The sequence below is a fragment of the Triticum aestivum genome, chromosome 4B (genome assembly GCF_018294505.1).
Source record: "Triticum aestivum cultivar Chinese Spring chromosome 4B, IWGSC CS RefSeq v2.1, whole genome shotgun sequence".
Classification (NCBI taxonomy): Eukaryota; Viridiplantae; Streptophyta; class Magnoliopsida; order Poales; family Poaceae; genus Triticum; species Triticum aestivum.
The window spans coordinates 507,622,336-507,632,421 of NC_057804.1; positions in this window are offsets into that span (position 1 = coordinate 507,622,336).

Here is a 10,086-nt window from a genome sequence, read left to right on the forward strand (position 1 = left end):
GTACTGTAATGAACTCATTATAAATTCATATTGGTGTAATATCTACTGTATTCTAACTTCTCTATGGTTCATACCCTCCGATACTACTCATAGATTCATCAAAATAAGCAAATAACACAATGAAAACAGAATCTGTCAAAAACAGAACAGTTTGTAGTAATCTGTATCATTCATATACTTATGGAACCCCAAAAATTATGAAATAAATTGGTGGACCTTAGGAATTTGTCTATTAATCATCTTCAAAACTAATCAACCTAAAAACACTCTTCAGTAAAAAATGTCAGCTATTCTCGTGAGCGTTAAAGTTTCTGTTTTTTACAGCAAGATCACATAAACTTCACCCAAGTCTTCCCAAAGGTTCTACTTGGAAAAACACTAATTAAAACATGAAACCACATCTAACCAGAGTCTAGATGAATTATTTATTACTAAACAGTAACAAAAAACAAGAAACAAAAATAACATTGGGTTGCCTCCCAACAAGCGCTATCGTTTAACGCCCCTAGCTAGGCATGATGAAATGATGCTCACATAAAAGATAAGAATTGAAACATAAAGAGAGCATCATGAAGAATATGAATAGAACATTTAAGTCTAACCCACTTCCTATGCATAGGGATTTTGTGAGCAAACAATTTATGGGAACAATAATCAACTAGCATAGAAAGGTAAAACAAGCATAGCTTCAAAATTTTCAACACATAGGGAGGAAACTTGACACTATTGCAATTCCTACAAGCATATGTTCCTCCCTCATAATAATTTTCAGTAGCATCATGAATTAATTCAGTAATATAACCAGCACCTAAAGCATTCTTTTCATGATCTACAAGCATAGAAAATTTACTACTCTCCACATAAGCAAATTTATTCTCATGAATAGTAGTGGGAGCAAACTCAACAAAACAATTATCATGTGAGGAATAATCCAATTGAAAACTAAAATCATGATGATGAGTTTCATGGTTATCATTATTCTTAATAGCATACAAGTCATCACAATAATCATCATAGATAGCAAATTTGTTCTCATAATCAATTGGAACCTCTTCTGAAATAGTGGAATCATCACTAAATAAAGTTGACACTCTTCCAAATCCACTTTCATGTTCATCAAAATAAGATTCAACATCCTACAAAATAGTGGGATCACTACTTCCTAAAGTTTACACTCTTCCAAACCCACTTTCATCAATATAATCATCATAAATAGGAGGCATTCTATCATCATAAAAAATTTGCTCATCAAAACTTGGGGGACAAAAAATATCATCTTCATCAAACATAGATTCCCCAAGCTTGTGGCTTTGCATATCATTAGCATCATGGATATTCAAGGAATTCATACTAACAACATTGCAATCATGCTCATATTAATTCAAAGATCTAGTACCAAACATTCTAATGCATTCTTCTTCTAGCACTTGAGCACAATTTTCCTTTTCATCATTCTCACGAAAGAAATTAAAAAGACGAAGCATATGAGACAAACTTAACTCCATTTTTTTGTAGTTTTCTTCTATAAACTAAACTAGTGATAAAACAAGAAACAAAAAAATTCGATTGCAAGATCTAAAGATATACCATCAAGCGCTAACCTCCCCGGCAACGGCGCCAGAAAAGAGCTTGATGTCTACTACACAACCTTCTTCTTGTAGACATTGTTGGGCTTGCAAGTGCACAGGTTTGTAGGACAGTAGAAAATTTCCCTCAACTGGATGACCTAAGGTTTATCAATCCGTAGGAGGCGTAGGATGAAGATGGTCTCTCTCAAACAACCCTGCAACCAAATAACAAAGAGTCTCTTGTGTCCCCAACACACCCAATACAATGGTAAATTGTATAGGTGCACTAGTTCGGCAAAGAGATGGTGATACAAGTGCAATATGGATGGTAGAAAAGGTAATTGTAATCTGAAATTATAAAAACAGCAGGGTAGCGAGCAACAAAAGTGAGCGTAAACGGTATTGCAATGGTAAAACAATAATAACATAGATATATCATATAAAAATCCCTCAACATGCAACAAAGAGTCACTCCAAAGCCACTAATAGTGGAGAACAAACATAGAGATTATGGTAGGGTACGAAACCACCTCAAAGTTATTCTTTCGGATCGATCTATTCAAGAGTTCGTACTAGAATAACACCTTAAGACACAAATCAAAAGAAACACTAATGTCACCTAGATACTCCATTGTCACCTCAAGTATCCGTGGGCATGATTATACGATATGCATCACACAATCTCAGATTCATCCAACCAACACAAAGTACTTCAAAGAGTGCCCCAAAGTTTCTACCGGAGAGTCAAGAACGCGTGCCAACCCCTATGCATAGGTTCATGGGCAGAACCCGCAGGTTGGTCACCAAAACATACATCAAGTGGCACATGATATCCCATTGTCACCACAGATAAGCACGGCAAGACATACATCAAGTGTTCTCAAATAAAAGACTCAATCCGATAAGATAACTTCAAGAGGGAAACTCAATTCATCACAAGAGAGTAGAGGGGGAGAAACATCATAAGATCCAACTATAATAGCAAAGCTCGGGATACATCAAGATCGTGCCTTAGAGGGAACACGAGAGAGAGAGAGAGATCAAACACATAGCTACTGGTACATACCCTCGGCCCCGAGAGTGAACTACTCCCTCCTCGTCATGGATAGCGCCGGGATGATGAAGATGGCCACCGGTGATGGGTTCCCCCTCCAGCAGGGTGCCGGAACGGGCTCCCGAAAGGTTTTTGGTGGCTACAGAGGCTTGCAGCGGCGGAACTCCCGATCTATCTTGATATTAGATGGTTTTAGGGTACGTAGGCTTATATAGGCGAAAGAAGTCGGTCGGGGGGTGCTCGACGGGCCCACGAGACAGGGGGCGCGCCCAGTAGGGGGGCACCCTCCTATCTCGTGGCCTCCTCGATGCTCTTCTGATGTGAACTCCAAGTCTCCTGGATGATATTCTTCCAAAAAATCACGATGCTGAAGGTTTCATTCCGTTTGGACTCCGTTTGATATTCCTGTTTTTTCGAAATACTGAAATAGGCAATAAAACAACAATATGGGCCGGGCCTCTGGTTAGTAGGTTAGTCCCAAAAGTAATATAAAAGTGTATAATAAAGCCCATAATCATTCAAAATAGATAGTAATATAGCATGAATGCTTCATAAATTATAGATACGTTGGAGACGTATCAGTCTCTAAATTGAATGGAGTTATTTTGGAATATGTATTTTTATGGAATAAAAACAAAAGTAAAAAATATGAGAAAAAATAAAACAAAACCAACAAATGTTGTACTAGCAACTAAAGGGCTAGCCCACTAGCACATCGCACATAGGCATCGATGATGGTACGCGCGCTGCAGACGAGACGACCACTTTGGTGCGTAGGTCGCTGATTAGTGGCACCCTATATTTCGCCTTTAGCAAGTCCAACTTCCGACTCGCTAAAGGTGCGAGTGAGATGGGCGGCCAACCCGCGTTGAAGGCCACAACCTCGTTTTTTGTTTTTTGTTTTTATGCTTTATTTTGTACTTTTGTTTATACTTAAAAATATTCTTTCACACACACACTAGCACAAATGCCCGTGCATTGCAACGGGAGACAAAAAACCTGACTTCATTAACCCAATGGCTCAAGACCTCTTCCTCATCCTCTCCCAATGGCCCATCACCTGACATGACGTCATCAACAAACTCCTTGAAATCCTCCACACTCCCACACGAGAAAATAAATAAATATTAGGAGAGTTGTCCGAAGATCCCCCATGTCTGGCTAATATAACAGAGAAAAGTGTGGAGTTTGTGTCGCACACAGTAGGGACTCCAAGTCCAACTCCTTGTACTTTGGTGACGAGCGCTAGTGGGTCAAGCTAAAAAATAAGAGTGAAGATTTGTTTCGTTCATAGAAAAATTGTAACGCCCCGGATCGGATGCATCAGGTGTCTTCCAGCTATTTGCCTTTGTTGCCATGTCATCGCTTGCGTGTTGCATTTTGCCATGTCATCATCTGCATTTCATCTTCATGTTTTTCAAAACTTGCATCCGGCCTTTTCCCCCGTTGTCCGTTTCGCGATCCGCCACTCCCACATGCATCGCTGCACCCCCTTCTTGTCTCTTTCCGTGAGCGGGCGTTAAACGTTCTCGGAATGGACCGAGTCTTGCCAAGTGGCCTTGGTACACCACTGGTAGACCGCCTGTCAAGTTTCGTGCCATTTGGAGGTCGTTTGATACTCCAACGGTTAACCGGGTAGCCGTAAAGCCCTCTTTATGTTGCAGCCCAACACCCCTCCAAAGTGGCCCAATAACCGATCCAAACCCCCTCCATGCTCTCGGTTGTTCGATCATGATCGCGTGGCCGAAAACCGCTCCCCATTTGGACTCTCCTAGCTCCCTCCACCTATAAATATACACCTCCCCCCGAAATTTCGCGGTAAAAACCCTAAAAATCTTTCCCTCTCCGTGCCGGACATGTCCGTCCACCGCCGGACACACCATGCAGCTGCCCATCCGTGAATCAGGAGCCGCCATGTGTCCCCGCGCCGCCGTCCCCCGCCGCGGCCCACGAGGCCCACGACCAGCCCGCCCACACCCGCGCCGGGCCCGAGCCTCTGCCGTCCAGGCCGCCTCCCGCCGCCCGTGCTACCCCTGCGCCGCCGCGGAGCCCCGCGCCGCCGCCCGCTGGCGCTTCGCCGCCGCCTTAACGTGCGCCTCCCATGGTCGCCGCCCCGCTGCGCCTCGTCGCCTCGACGTCTGACTTCGCCCTCTCCGGCCTCCGCGGCTCCCGTCCGCCGCGAGGACCGAGCCGCCGCCCACCGCCTTCCCGCGCCGGAGCCCCGCGCCTCGGGTCGCCGCTCCACCGGATCTGGGCGGGTGGACGAGATCCACCCTTCCTGTGATCCAAACGCTCCGCCATCCCGCTCCGCTCCGTCCCGGGATCTCCCTGTCCAACTTTCGCGGAGGTGAAATTTGGCTGAGTCCCTGGATCCGTGACATTTTCATGTCTTGTTCATCATGCCATAACTCCATGCTCGCTATTCCGATTTGTGCATATGATATATCAAAATGTTCATCCTGAGAAGCTCTTCATTTCATTCAATTGTGCCTTGCTTGTTTGAGTTTATCTTGTTTCCCAAATCATCGTTCGAAGAGTGCTATATGCTGTTAACTGTTGTCTGTTAACAGAACTTGGTAATTTGTCTTTTTCATTGCATTTTGTGTGTGCATCCTATGAGCTTGATGTCTACATGAGTTTTGAGCTACATCATGCCATCTTTACAGTGGAGCAATCCATACATTTTTGTGAGTCTTGTAGTGAGTGCGTCGAGCTCGTGAAGTAGGGCACTTGCTGTTGCTGTTTTGCTAGACTGAATCTGTTATATCATGATGCTATGTAAACCTGCTGCTACAAGTCATTCTATGCATAATCTGGAGATGTTCACTAAGGATGTTTTGTTATACATGTCATGATCTATCCATCCATGCTCCTGGTTGAATTTATGGCCTGCTATAGGTTGTTGTTATCTTGATCTCAAATTGCTAAATAATGTTGTTGTCAGCCTATTAACATTAAGTTCAGTTTTGCCATGTGTTTTTCTAGTGATCCATGCATCCTATGAACTTTCTCTTGCCATTCTTAGCTTAATCAACATGTATTCTCACTGTTGGTTGCCTTTTCATGCAATGTTTTCCTTTATGGTGACTTGTACAAGCTCTCCAACATGCCTACTTATTGTTGTTCCTGCCATGTCTGAATCTGTCATATCATATGCCATGTTTGCATGGATGCTACCATATTTTCTGTTGATCTTTAGAATTAGTTCAGTAAGGGAGTTTTGTTCTTTGTCTTTAGTATTAGCATTCCTTGCCTTTTTTGCCATGATAAGTTTCTGTAACATGTTGTTTGATAGCTCTAAACATTTCAACCTGATGGTATTTCTGCTAAGCCTGAAACTGTCATTATTTGCAATCTTGCCATGTCCTTTTGAGCATGTTATAGTATTTTCTGGAGATAGCTTAGTGTTCATGTTTCGTCATGATTTACCTGTACTTCATGCCCATGCCTTTTGTTATTATGTTGAGGTATTGTAGCATATTATTTTGATGCTTGCAAGATACCTAGTTGCTGTTTTGGACAGCTTGTCCTTTAAACTTGTAGTGTATGTGTTGAACCGTTGCTCCGTTTTGAGTGTGCTCTATATGAAACTTGCTTGATTTTGCGTGAAGTTTCATATTATCATGTTGCATCCATATTTTTAGAGTGTTTGCTTGATGGTTGTATGCATCTTGCATCAATGCCATGTTTAGCTTGTTTTGCTCATATCTTCTAGGCCGTAGCTCCGAACTAAATGAACTTTATATGTAACTTGACTAGAATTTCATGTAGATCATCTTGGTGCCTCTTAACTTGCTGTTTACCAACTTGAACATAAGGTTTATTCAGTTCTGGACCAATTTCTAAATTTGCATATGAGGACTTACCGGAATTGTTATATGTTGTTTCCGGCCTCATTTAAACTTGCTTTGATGTGTTGCCCTTGTATGCATCATCTCTTGCCATGAGTAGCTTCATGTAGCCTTGTCATGCATCATACTTGGTTGTGCGTCATGCCTTGTCTATGTGTTGTGTGTTTACCTTGTTGTTTGCTTCTTTCCGGTTGTGCTCCTTCTCGTTAGTTCCTGTTTCGTTGCGATCGTGAGGATTCATTTGTCTACGCTTGGTTCGGCTTCATCCGTTCGTCTTCTTCATGGACTCGTTCTTCTTCCTTGCGGGATTTTAGGAAAGATGACCGCTACCCTGGATCTCACTACTAGCATTGCTATGCTAGTCGCTTCGTTCTATCGCTTTGCTGCGCTACCTATCACTTGTTCTTCAAGCCTCCCAAATTGCCATGTCAGCCTCTAACCTTTTCACCCTTCCCAGCAAACTATTGCTTGGCTATGTTACCGCTTCTGCTCAGCCCCTCTTATAGCGTTATTAATTGCAGATGAAGTTGAAGATTTGCTCCATGGTGGACAGGATTATGGTTGGGATATCACAATATCTCTTATTTAATTAATGCATCTACATACTTGGTAAAGGGTGGAAGGCTCGGCCTTATGCCCGGTGTTTTGTTCCACTCTTGCCGCCCTAGTTTCCGTCATACCGGTGTTATGTTCCTTGATTTTGCGTTCCTTACACGGTTGGGTGATTTATGGGACCCCCTTGACAGTTCGCTTTGAATAAAACTCCTCCAGCAAGGCCCAACCTTGGTTTTACATTTGTCTCACCTAGCCTTTTTTCCCTTGGGAGTCACACTCCTGAGGGTCATCTTATTTTTACCCCCCCCCCCCGGGCCAGTGCTCGTCGTGAGTGTTGGTCCAACCTGTCAGCCGCCGGTGGCCACCAGGGGCAACTCTGGGCTGGCCTACCGGAAGTTTGGACAATTCGGTGTGCCCTGAGAACGAGATATGTGCAGCTCCTATCAGGATTTGTTGGCACATTCGGGCGGCTTTGCTGGACTTGTTTTACCATTGTCGAAATGTCTTGTAAACCGGGATTCCGAGACTGATCAGGTCTTCCTGGGAGAAGGAATATCCTTCGTTGACCGTGAGAGCTTGTGATGGGCTAAGTTGGTACACCCCTGCAGGGTATAAACTTTCGAGAGCCGTGCCCGCGGTTATTTGGCAGATGGGAATTTGTTAATGTCCGATTGTAGATAACTTGACACCAGATACAAATTAAAACGCATCAATCGCGTGTGTAGCCGTGATGGTCTCTTTTCGGCGGAGTTCGGGAAGTGAACACGGTTTTGGGTTATGTTTGACGTAAGTAGGAGTTCAGGATCACCTCTTGATCATTGCTAGCTTCACGACCGTTCCTTTGATTCTCTTCTCGCTCTTATTTGCGTATGTTAGCCACCATATATGCTTAGTCGCTGTTGCAACCTCACCACTTTACCCCTTCCTTTCCCATTAAGCTTTGCTAGTCTTGATACACATGGTAATGGGATTGTTGAGTCCTCGTGGCTCACAGATTACTACAACAACAGTTGCAGGTACAGGTTATGCGATGATCTTGGCGCGAGAGCGATTTTAACTTGTTTTGGAGTTCTTCTTCTGCTTCTTCTTTGATCAGGGGATAGGTTCCAGGTTGGCAGCCTGGGCTAGTAGGGTGGATGTCGTTTGAGTTTCTGTTTGTGTTTCATCCGTAGTCGGATGGTGCTCTTATGTAAGATGATGTTGTATTCGTGTGGCATTGTATGCCTTATGTATGTATCCCTATCTATTATGTAATGTTGATGTAATGATATCCACCTTGCAAAAGCGTCTTCAAGATGCGCTTCTATCCTTGGTGGGACCTTCGAGTTCCTTTAGGGTAGGGTCGCATCTTGGGCATGACAAGTTGGTATCAGAGCCTCGACTGACCATAGGATCCCCCTTGATTGATCGTGTAGTTTGGTCGTTGTCGATGCTGGGTTTCGTAGTAATTTCAAAAAGTTTCCTACGCACACGCAAGATCATGTGATGCATAGCAACGAGGGGAGAGTATTGTCTACGTACCCAACGCAGACCGACTGCAGAAGCGATGACACGACGTAGAGGAAGTAGTCGTACGTCTTCTCGATCCAACCGATCAAGCACCGAAACTACGGCACCTCCGAGTTCGAGCACGCGTTCAGCTCGATGACGATCCCCGGACTCCGATCCAGCAAAGTGTCGGGGAAGAGTTTCGTCAGCACGACGGCGTGGTGACGATCTTGATGAACTACAGCAGCAGGGCTTCACCTAAACTCCGCTACAGTATTATCGAGGAATATGGTGGCAGGGGGCACCGCACACGGCTAAGGAATAGATCACGTGGATCAACTTGTGTCAACTTGTGTGTTTTGGGGTGCCTCTACCTCAGTATATAAAGGAGCCAAGGGGGGAGAGGGGCGCCTGCCAGGGAGGAGGGCGCAGGAGGAGTCCTACTTCTACCGGGAGTAGGACTCCCCCCCCCCAATCCTATTCCAACTAGGATTCCCAAGGGGGAAAGAGGGAGAGGGGTGGCCGGCCACCTCTCCTAGTCCTAATAGGACTAGGGGAAGGGGGGAGGCACGCAGCCCCCTTGGGCTGCCCCTTTCTCCTTTCCACTAAGGCCCATGATGGCCCATATGGTTCCCGGGGGGTTCCGGTAACCTCCCGGTAACCCGGTAAAATCCCGATTTCACCCGGAACACTTCCGATGTCCAAACATAGGCTTCCAATATATCAATATTTATGTCTCGACCATTTCGAGACTCCTCGTCATGTCCGTGATCACATCCAGGACTCCGAACAACCTTCGGTACATCAAAATGCATAAACTCATAATATAACTATCATCGTAACCTTAAGCGTGCGGACCCTACGGGTTCGAGAACAATGTAGACATGACCGAGACACGTCTCCGGTCAATAACCAATAGCGGGACCTGGATGCCCACATTGTCTCCTACATATTCTACGAAGATCTTTATCGGTCAGACCGCATAACAACATACGTTGTTCCCTTTGTCATCGGTATGTTACTTGCCCGAGATTCGATCGTCGGTATCCAATACCTAGTTCAATCTCGTTACCGGCAAGTCTCTTTACTCGTTCCGTAATACATCATCTCACAACTAACATATTAGTTGTAATGCTTGCAAGGCTTATGTGATGTGTATTACCGAGAGGGCCCAGAGATACCTCTCCGACAATCAGAGTGACAAATCCTAATCTCGAAATACGCCAACCCAACATCGACCATTGGAGACACCTGTAGTACTCCTTTATAATCACCCAGTTATGTTGTGACGTTTGGTAGTACCCAAAGTGTTCCTCCGGTAAACGGGAGTTGCATAATCTCATAGTCATAGGAACATGTATAAGTCATGAAGAAAGCAATAGCAACATACTAAACGATCGGGTGCTAAGCTAATGGAATGGGTCATGTCAATCAGATCATTTTACTAATGATGTGACCTCGTTAATCAAATAACAACTCATTGTTCATGGTTAGGAAACATAACCATCTTTGATTAACGAGCTAGTCAAGTAGAGGCATACTAGTGACACTCTGTTTGTCTATGTATTCA